At 43.4% G+C, this 12,695-nt stretch overlaps 1 protein-coding gene across 4 annotated transcripts in view; it reads left to right on the top strand.

Moving 5' to 3' along the window:
• The window catches only part of CD109 (CD109 molecule), a 153,812-nt gene that overhangs the window by 61,121 nt on the left and 79,996 nt on the right, over positions 1-12,695 (top strand). The gene's annotated exons all lie outside the window — the stretch shown is intronic.

Genomic DNA, 12,695 nt, shown 5'->3' with positions numbered 1-12,695 from the left:
AAAATTAAAAATAAAAACCACAGTGATTTTAAACAACCACACCAATTTTCTGTTCCCCAGTCCTCCTCCTTTCCAACTTCTGTACCTTCTTTCTTTCTTCGATGCCAGCTTTTGTAGCTCTGAGACCTAACAGGGCAGGCACATGGTTACGCCCTCATCTCTCTGCCTTAGGTTGTCTCCTGAGTATCACTGTGTGATGTTTGAAGACTCATGGAATATTTTCCCATTTTCTTTGATATTTATTAAAAAATATATAAGTATATGAAGAAGAGCTTTTAAAAATAGTCCTATTAAATAGCTTCTCACAGTTGCCATCTGGGACGGCAGTTCTTTGCTGTGGGCCTTGCCAGGTGCACCTGGAGGGTGTTGAGCGGTATCTTTGCCCTCAGCCTGCTAGATGCCAGGAGCGGCTTTCCCTTCCCTTCAAGGGTGACAGCCAAACATGTCTACAGACATCGTCAGTGTCCCCGGGGGGAAAACACCCTTCTCTCCACCACTGAGAACCACTTTATTAGAAGAAATAGTCATTTGTTAGCCTAGGACCTTAAGTGAGATGAAAGTACCAAGGACTTCATAAATAAAAATTAAAAAAAAAATTTCCCCTTTAGTTAACACATTTTGGGGTGACATCCTCAAAGCAGAACTAGCCCCTCCTCGCCAGCACGAGTTTTGAAACCCACGTAAAGAAGAAGAGTGCTGTCGGCCTGTGGTGCGGTTTTGCTGTGGAGACACATAGGCAACAAGAAAATGTGGAGGGGTGCTGGGGGGATGCGGGTGACGAGCCCTGGGAGGGCTCCTGCTTACAGAGGAGAGGAGAGTGCGTGTTTGGGAGACTTCAGAGAGAGAAAGCTGTGTGTAGAGGCAGGGAAAATGCAAGAGAACCTCACAGGTCTGGGGGTGTGGGAGAAGTTTGGTGTTCCTGGCACGTGTGGAGAATGATGGGAGTTGAAGATGAGGACGTACACATGAGTTTGAGGGAGTTCGGGGTTTATTCTCAGTTCCTACCTTTGATTTCACTATAAACTCTCCGGGATCTGTTGTTTGTTTATCTATCCGTCTGTCCATCTTTCCATCTGTCCCTCTGTCGAATATGTGTTGAGGGCTTTTAGTGCGGTGGTGGATACAAGGAAGTAAACACGCAGAATCTCTGTCCCTGGAGACCATCGTTGTGCAGACGTGAGGAGTTGGGTACAAGCTGAGTAACACAAGCATGACGGAAAAACAGGCCGCCAGCAGCGGACGAGCTGCAAGGTGCTGAGTCAGCGACATCTGTCCGGTGCTTCTAAGGCTGCGGTCTGACTTGCACTAGCGTGGGATAAGGAGGGTTTAGTTTTTTATTTTTAAATTTTATTTATTTGACAGAGAGAGAGAGAGTACAAGCAGGGGAGCAGCAGGCAGAGGGAGAGGGAGAAGCAGGCCTCCCCACTGAGCAAGGAGCCCAATGTGGGTCTTGATCCCAGGACACTGGGATCATGACCTGAGCCGAGGGCAGATGCTTAACCGACTGAGCCACCGGGGTGCCCCAAAGAGGGTTTATTGTAAGGACGAGCGCTGATGCTTTTGGGGCCTTGGCTCCCTCTGTCTCTTGTGGCCTGTGTCATTCTCCTCTTGTTCTTCTCCTTACCTTTAAATCTGAACTGGTTGCAGGGGCTCCACTAAGTAACCATCATCTCAGAGCCCTACAAGCCAGCCTCTTCCTGGGCTTGCCTTGGGTCAGGTGTCCACTGTTGGCACATTCAGAGGCACCTCTGCACCCTGGCCAGGTGGGGTCACAGCCTCCAAGGGGTTAATTTGTTCAGTGAGTGGTGAACAGAATATGTACCAGAAGATGGAGGGCGTTAGAATAGTGGAGAAAGACCTTGGAAGATGCGAGATCGTAGGTTGGAAGATTTACAGGATTTCTCATGCAGTGGTTTGTGGACTTGAACTGTCATGTTGCTTTGGTAGGAAAAAAAGACAAGGAAATGTAGGTGCTTACAAAATTCAAATAGTTGGCAAGATTTGGCCTTTGCCCGCCTCTAAAGCCTCGTTAAGTGCCACCCTTATCCTTGAACCCTGTGCTTTAGACATATTATGTCCTTTAAGTTTCTTAAACTCACAGTTCTGTCTGATCCCAGAGCCTTCCCATGCTGTTCCCTCTGTCTGGAACACTCTTCTGTAATTCTAGGTGCTTGCTTTTGCCCCTTGGGCATCATCTAAAATGGCCTGATCCCTCTGGACATTCCCAGAGCACTCTGTGCTTCTCTTTGTTCATTCATGTCACTTTCAGTTCGTGGTACCTAACATACTGGTCTTTGGGGCTTGCGCATCGTTATCTCCGTGACTTAGCACATGTTTTGCACTTGGATATTAGTCAGTATTTATTAGGTGAGTGTATTAAAGCTATATGATCATCATTTCTGTTGAACTAAATATAATTTCCCCTTTTCCACATTCTGTAAAGCATCTTCGTCTTTTAGAAGACAAGCATATTGGTCAGGTACTTATTATTGGTGATGTCTTTTTTCCCCCAATTTTATTGAGGTACATTTGACAAATAAAGTGATAGGATATTTAAAGTGTACAATGTGACTATTTGATATACATGCACATTGTGAAAGAATCCCTTCCAGGTGATATAATGTTAAGGCACACACACTACGGGAAAATAAGCACGTTTATTTAAAAAAAAAAAAAAAAAAAAAAAGTCCTTTAAAGGCCACCAGGGGTCAGTATAGTCAAAGAAATATTATGGGAAGGAAACCCAGACCCAGTCTTTGTCTCTGGTTTTTATCTTTCCGTGACTCCTGCATAGCGTTCAAAGACTGTTTATTGCTTATTATTAAACTCTTTTTTTCCCCAGCAGTGAATAATGACTATGGTGGAAATGTATTTATTATTTAAATAGTCCACCACGGTAAACTATATTTTTGTTTTTCTAAGGCAGTGACCATTCTCAGTATAAATCTCAGGGAGGAGAAAATACTTATTTCAGAAGAATGTTTGAAATTTCATTTGTCTCTAGAAAAAATACGGAATGATCCTAGTATTAGACTTATCAGAGCTTTGATTTGTAGTGACTGTGCAGATAATCAGCGCGGCATTCTTAAATCACCCTTTTTGCTAGGTCAGTAAAAAGGATCCTTTAGGTAAAGCACACTTGGTGGGTTCCTTGGCGTTTACACAACTGTAACATGTACCGTTATGTGAATGAGTCATTTATTATATGCTAACGTTTCTGGACTACTTACATTGCTTTTGACCTTCAAGTATTGCTTTTCACGTTCAGGATTTTTAATAATGAGTAGTTATTTTGATTTAGTAAAATTTCTAGGTTTTTAGTCTAATTTTTACCTCTTTTTTGTGCAGTATATAATGGTAGAGCATAGTAAGTTTGCTATATATTCATAGACCTGCATTTTTTACAATGCTAATTTAATTAAATTGCAAAGCCACTCTTGATGATGGTAACATTTAAGCTCTTTTAAAATTAGTAAAATTGAGTAAGAGCACTGATGTTTTAAAAAATTTTATTTATTTGAGAGAGAGAATGCATGAGCAAGAGAGAGCACAAGCAGGGGGGAGCAGCAGGCAGAGGGAGAAGCAGACTCCCCACTGAGCAAGGAGCCTGATGTGGGACTCGATCCCAGCACCCTGGGATCATGACCTGAGCCGAAGTCAGATGCTTAACCAACTGAGCTACCCAGGCGCCCAAAAGCACTGATTTCTTATGTGTGCTACTTAGGCATGTGCTAATTTGTATACTTGCCTGAAATGTGGATAGTTCTTTGCTGCGTTGGGCACTGTGCTTCTCTTGCGAAGAATCACCATCCTTTCTACGTCTTCCAGCCTCCTGCCCCAACATCCTTTCTCCCTTAACTTCCAGGGGCCCTGTGACCTCCCCTCAGAGGGAAGAAGTTTATTTTAGCTCTAATACCTCTTCACAGAAGTGTGTTTTACAGAGTTGCTATATTTCAGGTACATTAGAAGATGGACAAGTGGGAAATGTTCTCCAATTTAATAATCATCTTACAAATATCCCTTGGGCAGATAACTTGCTGTGAAAGTAAGACATTGCTTGTATTTTCATTTCTTTTTTTTTTTTTTTAAAGATTTTATTTATTTATTTGACAGAGATAGAGACAGCCAGCGAGAGAGGGAACACAAGCAGGGGGAGTGGGAGAGGAAGAAGCAGGCTCATAGCGGAGGAGCCTGATGTGGGGCTCGATCCCAGAACGCCGGGATCACGCCCTGAGCCGAAGGCAGACGCTGTAACCACTGTGCCACCCAGGCGCCCCTTGTATTTTCATTTCTTTGTAGTACTTCTCTAGGTGCCTTATCTCTCTAGAGTATCTGTCTCTTCACTGGTATCCTTGGCTATCCCAAATAGTTGCACTTTTTTTTTTCATTTTTTAAAATTGTGGTAAAATACATGCAGAATTTACTATCTTAACTATTTCTGAGGGTACAGGCCAGTGGTATGAAATATACTCACATGGTCGTGCCTGTCACTGGGATCCATCTCCTGAGCTCTTACCATCTAGCACAACTGACACTCTGGAACTTAACACTAACTCCCCATTCTTCCTCTTCCCCAGCGGGGGGCACCACCGCTCTCCTTTCTGTCTCTAGGAATTTGACTCTTCTAAGCACCTCATGTAGGTGGAGTCATATAGTATTTGTCTTTTTGTGACTGGCTTATTTCATTTAGCGTAATATCCTCAAGGTTCATCCCTATGGTCACACGTGTCAGAGTTTGCTTCCTTTTTAAGGCTGAAAAATACTCTGTTGTACGTGTATACCAGGATTCATTACGAATGGTCTAGCATCTCTGATTTAAAAATTGTATTCCAGGTAACTAGAATACAAAAAAGTGTATTCCTGGCTTAGAGGTTCTTTCAAAGAACTGCTAATTTGGTGTGTTAACACCAGGCTCCTGGAGCGGGGAGGGATCTGGCCGTCCCAGCCCTCTCCCCGGAGGCACCCACAGCCCTGAGTTCCGGGCCTCTGGGTGACCCAAGCATTGGCGCTCACGTTCCTCTGAGAACCTGAAGGGAGAGCGCGTCACAGAGAGAATCTTGCTCGGTTGATAATCGTAGCCTTTGCCCTTTTCCGCCGCGGGCGATGGAAGATGGAAGTCTGTCTTCCCTGCCGGAGGAGTTCGCGCAACTGAGTTGACTGAGGCTGCACTTAAGAACCAGCTGACTGAGGAGCTTGTTGAAGGTGCAGGGTTCAGGCCCCGCCCGCAGATCACAAGTCGGTAATGCTGGCATGGGACCTAAGAATCTGCATCTTAAATAAGCACTCTGGGAAATTCCATTCGTCTTCTGGACCACATCTGGAGAAGTGCTGATTTCTGTCCTCGGCCAGGCAGCCTTATTTTCCGTCCTGCTGAGAGGCAGAGCCGGGTGGTGTAAAATGTGCAGAACGGGAGACAGGCCCCCGACCCCTTCTTTAATTCTCTAGTGGGGAGACTCTGAGCTGTTGACTTTCACTCTCTAGGTAACTAGCTCTCCAGAGCTCTCTGGCGTCACATCAGATTTTTGGGGCAAATCTGTATTTTTACAATAAGTGATTTAGATGCCCAGCCGGCGGGGCAACCCCTGAACGAGGCAATCCTGTGGTCTCTTGGAGCTGTGGTTTCTCAGCCTTGTGTCGCCCCGAAGCAGTGTTGGGGTGGGGACGAGAAAGAGAAGGTAGACAGCTCAGTGGTTGAGGCTGGGAATGAGGCTTCTGGAGCCCTGTCTAATACACGTGCGTGTCAAGTTGTGTAATTCAGAAGCAGTCTGCACTGAATTGTTCCCTCACTTATAGTAGTTGCGTCCATTCTTTTGACTTAGTTGCCGTGGCAAGGTTCGTAAGGGTTGCAAGCAGCACCTCACGGCTTTTCATAGCCTTTCAGCCTGCTCCTTCTCTCTCCCGCCCTCCTGCCTAGCTGCTGCCTGGCTCGGTTCGCTTCGGCTGGAGCCGTTTGTCCTTTGCAAGGGAGCACATCTTTGTTTGGACAGTTCCTGTCCTTGAAGTTCCCTGCAAGTAGCATCTGGTGACCCGTCCCCTGGCTTGTGCTGACAGCTTAACAGAAAGCATGGAGCAAACTGTGACAGGTCAGAAAACAGTGGCATCCTCTGGAATGTGGATGGAGCTTCCAAAATACTTTCACTAGCCTCCGCTTGAAGGAAGACTGCTTTTTTGGGAAACACTTCAAGTTCTTCCATGTGCAGTGAGAAAGGGAAGGCAGTTTTAGGATTTTCACTTCTTACAGCAGCAACTGGCGGAGGTGCGCCCTTCGTTCTCCCTTCTTCCAGGGCCCTGATACACATCTCTACCGCGGCACTTACCGGTCAGGGGAGTTGTTTCCTTGTTGGTTTGTTTGTTTTTTTTGTGGCGAAATATAAATAACATAAAATTTACCATGGTAGCCATTTTTAAGTGTATAGTGTTCAGTGGCATCAAGTGCATTTACATCTGTCACCACCACCCATTTCCAGAATTTGCTTCATCTTTCCAAACTGTGATCAGTGTAGTTTTTAAAAATGTGACTGCCTCATTTATTAGACTGTGAGTTCCTTGACGATAGGAGTTCTGTTTTATTAATTTTCATATTTATTCTCTCTGATACAGTATCTGACCTGTGGCGGGAACTCGTTCATGCTTGTGGGATGAAAGAATGAGTAAATGAACGGTTTCTCCTAGGCTATGGCCATTGATTATTATCCTTCGCTTTTTTAAAAAAACTTTAGTTTTTTATTTGAAAGAGAGAGAGAGAGAGGGAGAGCGCGCACAAGCAGGAGAGGGGCAGAGGGAGAGGGAGAAGCAGGTCCCCGCTGAGCAGAGAGCCTGACTTGGGGCTCGATCCCAGGACCCTGGGATCATGACCTGAGCCGAAGGCAGACGCTTAGCTGACTGAGCCACCCAGGTGCCCAGTGGTGTGCATTTTGATTTCTGGACCCCAACCTAATTTTTATGAGGAGTTCCTTGTCTTGTTCTTCCCCTCCAAAACCTACCCTAGGAGTGCCCTTCCTTTCAAGCGTGTCTTACCTACCACTCTCTTCAGGTACCTCTTTTTGGCATCAGGCAGAAACTCTGGGATTAGACGTCAGCATGTCCTGCTCATCAGTGAAATGGAGAATCTCAGGAAGCTGCCGGCAGGTAGCAGGCTTACCCAGATCCATCTCTTCATTTTATGGAGGAGGAACTGGAGAGAAGTGATGTGACCTGGTTAGACTTACACGATGTTATGGTAGTGTCAGGGCTAGAAGCGAGATCTCCTGACACTTAACCGCTGTAGAACATCGAATTATTTAATATGTGCAGCAGTTGCTGTTTAAAGATGGTCACCTTTTTGGTTGAGTTTAGATGTCAACAGAGCTTGCCATACGCATTGGTGGAGAAGATGCTCACTGCTGTGACGTGACTCGAGGGTGCCGTACAATCACTTCCTCACACATTGGCTTGTTTTCTTCCCCCCCCCCTTTTTTGGGCTTTTTAAGTTTTTGTTTTAATTCCAGTTAGTTAACATACAGTGTAATATTAGTTTCAGATATACAGTACAGTGATTCAACACTTCCATGTATCACCCAGTGCTTATCACGACAAGTGCCCTCTTTAATCCCCATCACCTATTTCACCCATCCCTCCACCCCTCCCCTCTGGTAACCATCAGTTTGTTCTCTGTAGTTAAGAGTCTGTTTCTTGGTTTGTCTCTCTCTCTTTTTCCCTTTGCTCATTTGGTTTGTTTCTTAAATTCTGCGTATGAATAAAATCATATAGTATTTGCCTTTCTCTGACTTATTTATTTTGCTTTAGCGTTATACTCTCTAGTTCCATCCATGTTGTTGCAAATGGCAAGATTTCACCCTTTTTAATGGCTGAATAATATTCCATTTTATATATGTGTATGTATATATATGCCATAGATATATGTCACATCTTTATCCATTCATCAATTGGTGGACACTTAGGCTGCTTACATAATTTGGCTATTGTAAATAATGCTGCCGTAAACATTGGGGTGCATGTATCCCTTTGAATTATATTTTTGTAATCTTTTGGTAAATACCCAGTAGTGCGATTGCTGGATCATAAGGTAGTTCTATTTTTAACTCTTTGAGGTACCTCCATACTGTTTTCCACAGTGACTGCACCAGTTTGCATTCCCATCAACAGTGCCCAAGGGTTCCCTTTTCTCCACATCCTTGGCAACACCTGTTTTTTCTTGTGTTGTTGATTTTAGCTATTCTGACAGGTGTGAGGTGGTATCTCATTGTAGCTTTGATTTGCATTTCCATGATGGTAAGTGATGTTGAGCATCTTTTCATGTGTCTATTAGCCATCTGTATGTCTTCTTGGGAGAAATGTCTGTTCATGTCTTCTGCCTATTTTTTAATCGGATTACTTGTTTTTTGAGTGTTGAGTTTGATAAGTTCTCTATAGATTTTGGATACTAACCCTTTATCGGTTATGTCTTTTGCAAATCTCTTCTCCCATTCAGTAGGTTGCCTTTTACTTTTGTTGATTCTTTCCTTCACTGTGCAGAAGCTTTTTACTTTGATGTAGTCTCAATAGTTTACTTTTGCTTTTGTTTCCCTTGCCTCAGGAGACATATCTAGAAAGAAGTTGCTATGGCTGATGTCAACGAAGTTACTGCCAATGTTATCTTCTAAGATTTATTTATTTGAGAGAGAGAGAAAAAGAGTGAGAGAGCGTGTGAGGGGAGGGGTAGAGAAGAGAGGGAGAGAGAGAATTTCAAGCAGACTCTCCACTGAGTGCAGAGCCCTATGCGGACCTCGATCCCATGACCCTGAGATCATGATCTCAAATCAAGAGGATGCTTAACTGCCTGAGCCACCCAGGTGCCCCTGCCTATGTTCTCTTGTAGGGTTTTTATGGTTTCAGGTCTCATATTTAGGTTTTTAATCCATTTTGAATTTATTTTTGTGTATGCTGTAAGAAAGTGGTTGAGTTTCATTCTTTTACATGTTGCTGTCCAGTTTTCCCAACACCATTTGTTGAAGAGACTGTATTTTTTCCATTGGATATTCTTTCCTGCTTTGTCAAAGTTTAGATATGGGTTTATTTCTGGGTGTTGTATTCTGTTCTACTGATCTATGTGTCTGTTTTTATGCTAGTACTCAGTGTACCAAATGGTTATATCTTATAGCTTCACATCAAAAACAGTAACTTTACATTGGTAGGATGTGTGTGCATAGTTCTATAAGATGCTTAGTTTTTGATGACAGAGGTTGTTTTGGAAAATTACAGCTCATTGGACTCTGCTAGTGGCAGCCCTGGGTACCAGGGTGGGTCACTAAAATGAGTACTGTGTCCCTGGGTGGAGTGAAGAAAGGAGAAATGAGGAAGAAATGGAATTATTTTCCTCAAGGGTACCTTTCCCATTCAGTACAAAGTTGTAGCTACACTTATACTTTTTCCTCTTGCTTGAGATAGGCGCCCAAGAAAGGGGGTCATGTGGCATATCTTTAAAAACTTTTATTTTTTTCAATTTTTAGTAGAAACAGGGTTAAGTGGATGAGTTTTGTTTGCTTGTTTTAAAGAGAGTGTGCTTCTAGTTAGCTTTTCTGCTAAGGAAACCGGTTTGTCTCTTGTACAGCATAATATTTGTACTACAAATGACAAAACATCTTAGAAGTATGCATGTACTTGTGGCATTGGGTGTCTGGTCCACTATCCTTCAACTGGAGTCTTATATGATCTATGTCTTGGTTATTGGTTAGATCCATTTTCCCCAAGTCCTATTGCTATGAGTAACTATTAGGTATAGAACAACTTAAGTTCTTTTTTTTTAATTTTTAAACATTTTTTTAAATTTAAAATTTTTATTTATTTATTTTTGATGTAAAGTTCTATGATTCATTAGTTGCGTATAACACCCAGTGCACCATGCAATACGTGCCCTCCTTACTACCCATCACCAGCCTATCCCATTCCCCCGCCCCCTTCCCTCTGAAGCCCTCAGAGTCCATGGTCTCTCATGCTTCATTCCCCCTTCTGATTACCCCCCTTTTCTTTATCCCCTTCTTCTCCTACCGATCTTCCTAGTTCTTATGTTCCATAGGTGAGAGAAACCATATGATAATTGTCTTTCTCTGCTTGACTTATTTCACTTAGCATTATCTCCTCTAATGCTGTCCATGTTGCAGCAAATGTTGAGAAATCGTTCTTTTTGATAGCTGAGTAATATTCCATTGTATATATGGACCACAACTTCTTTTTTTTTTTTAATTAAAGATTTTTTATTTATTTATTTGACAGAGATAGAGACAGCCAGCGAGAGAGGGAACACAAGCAGGGGGAGTGGGAGAGGAAGAAGCAGGCTCATAGCAGAGGAGCCTGATGTGGGGCTCGATCCCACAACGCTGGGATCACGCCCTGAGCCGAAGGCAGACGCTTAACCGCTGTGCCACCAGGCGCCCCTGGGCCACAGCTTCTTAATCCAGTCATCTGTTGAAGGGCAGCTCGGTTCCTTCCACGATTTGGCTGTTGTGGACAATGCTGCTATGAACATTGGGGTGCATATGACCCTTCTCTTCACTACGTCTGTATCTTTGGGGTAAATACCCAGTAGTGCAATGGCTGGATCATAGGGTAGCTCAATTTTTAACTTTTTGAGGGACCTCCACACTGTTTTCCAGAGTGGCTGTACCAACTTGCATTCCCACCAACAATGTAGGAGGGATTCCTTTTCTCCATATCCTCTCCAACAATTGCGAACAACTTAAGTTCTGCTTTAGTTTAATTCCAGTCTTGAGGAGTGCCAGAATATTTGTCATTCTTTCTAATGAGAGAAGGGATTCAGGAAAATGCTGTCTCATGCAGGAGATTCTGGCCCTTCCCTTCTCACTCTCAGTAGGTAATCTTTCTACTTCATAAACAACGCACAACTTGTCAGATAGGAATTTCTTTAAATTCTTTGGCCAGGTCTGCGTGTCTACCTGTGTATGTGCCCATCTCAGGGTCATCCTCTTTCCAGAAAAGATGTAATTCTTCATATCTAAGACGGAAACCTCAACCTCTTCCCTGGCTTCTCCCTTCCACTTTCTCAGAAATCTTGCAATATTAATGATCTCTTCTCTCCTGAATCTTCAACCTGGATCTCTCTCTCTCTCTCTCCTGGAATTTTCCACAAAATCTAGTCTGTTCAAATCTCTCACATGATTAAGGGGGGGGGGGAAGAGAGAGAAAGAGAGAGAAAGAGGGGGAGAGAGAGAGAGACATGGGGGGGGAGAGAGATTGGGGAGGGTCACTGAACTCTGACCCTAGTTTCCTTGCAGTAACTTCACTTTCTTTGTCTTTCCCATTCTAGACAATCCTTTAAAAATATGTTGTCTAGGGGCGCCTGGGTGGCACAGCGGTTAAGCGTCTGCCTTCGGCTCAGGGTGTGATCCCGGCGTTATGGGATCCAGCCCCACATCAGGCTCTTCCGCTATGAGCCTGCTTCTTCCTCTCCCACTCCCCCTGCTTGTGTTCCCTCTCTCGCTGGCTGTCTCTATCTCTGTCAAATAAATAAATAAAATCTTTAAAAAAAAATATGTTGTCTAATCTCTGTGCCTCCCACTTCCTCAGCTCACTCCAATTTGGCACTTAGGTTTCTTTCTATTGGTTTGTTAGTCTGGATTCTTCTCCTTATCCTGTTTTGTCATTTATTCTTTCTTACATATGGGCATATCATAAGGTTTGGCTTTAAGGTTCTTTCATTTCTCACTCTAGACCATGTTATCTGTAGATATGATTGTATTTTCCATCTATACGTTAATGATTTCAAATTTGTCTGAGAGAACCCAGGCCTCTGTGTTCCAGACCTTTATAATCATCTGCCTACTTAACATCTCTACTTGGATGTTTTAAAGCCTTCCTGAACTCCTCATGTCTGGTATCATTCTTATAATCTTCTCTCACCACATCTGGCTCTTCTCCAGCATTCTCTAGCTTATTGAATTACTCTACCACCCATCCAGTTGTGCAAGCTGGTAACCTTGGAGTTTTCTGACATCTCATGCTCTCTCACAACCCTTACCCAGACCACAGATTCCCACAGATTGTATCCTTAAATATATTTCAAATCCATCTACTACTACTTCTCTTTATTTTCATCTCTATTTTTTTTGTCCAAGCCACCCTCATATTTTCCCTAGATATTTGCAATGCCTCTTAATGCATCTCCCTAAGTTTGCTCTTTCCCCCTTGCAGTCAGTTCCCTACACAGCAGCGAACGTAATCTAAACATTAAATTGGATCATGTTATTCCTCAGCTTAGAACTCCCCACAGGCTTTCCATTGCCCTCAGAATAAAATTCATGTGTTTCACTGTGGCCTGCACAAGGCCCTGCTACTCACTACTTTTCCACCCTTGTCTTCAGAATTCATAATTCCCTATAAATCTAATTCACAGCTTTTATCTTTGTCTGTCTATAATTATCTGTTCACATGTGTGATTATTTGATAAATATCTTCTTTCCACCAGATTAAAAGCCCCATCCTGGGAAAGTGTACCTCCGTCTCTGAGCACAATGCTAAGAGCACTCAGGTGCAGTACTTCTCTGCTGAAGGATGGGTGGATGCATGCATGTGTTCTGTGTGGGCTGCAGTTCTGTTAACTCTGATTCAGTAGCTCTGGAACTGGGCATCTCTGCTTATGGAATCTACTACAGCTGATCCTGATGTCTGGGTTGAAAACCCCTAGAGAAATATGTTGCAAC

This window comes from Ursus americanus, chromosome 29 (assembly GCF_024610735.1).
Source record: "Ursus americanus isolate L20-20 chromosome 29, mUrsAme1.1.p, whole genome shotgun sequence".
Lineage (NCBI taxonomy): Eukaryota > Metazoa > Chordata > Mammalia > Carnivora > Ursidae > Ursus > Ursus americanus.
This window is presented reverse-complemented; position numbering and strand designations above follow the sequence as displayed.